This window comes from Sturnus vulgaris, chromosome 9 (genome assembly GCF_052056855.1).
Source record: "Sturnus vulgaris isolate bStuVul1 chromosome 9, bStuVul1.hap1, whole genome shotgun sequence".
Lineage (NCBI taxonomy): Eukaryota > Metazoa > Chordata > Aves > Passeriformes > Sturnidae > Sturnus > Sturnus vulgaris.
Window position 1 is genome coordinate 1 of NC_142251.1, and position 249 is coordinate 249.

Below are 249 nucleotides of genomic sequence, written 5' to 3' on the forward strand. Positions count from 1 at the left end.
CCGGGGACTGGGACCGGGACCAGGACTGGGGACGGGGACTGGGGACAGTGACCGGGACTGCAATCGGCACCGCCCCCCGAACCGCTCCCGGAACCGCTCCCCGGGCTACCCCGGCACGGCGACCGGGAACGCCCCCGGCACCGCCCCCGGTGCCGCCCCCGGCACTGCCCCGGCACCGCCCCGGGTAGCGCCCCCGGCACCGCCCCCGGGGCGGGCCGCCGAACGCACGCGATGACGCGCGGGGGGGCG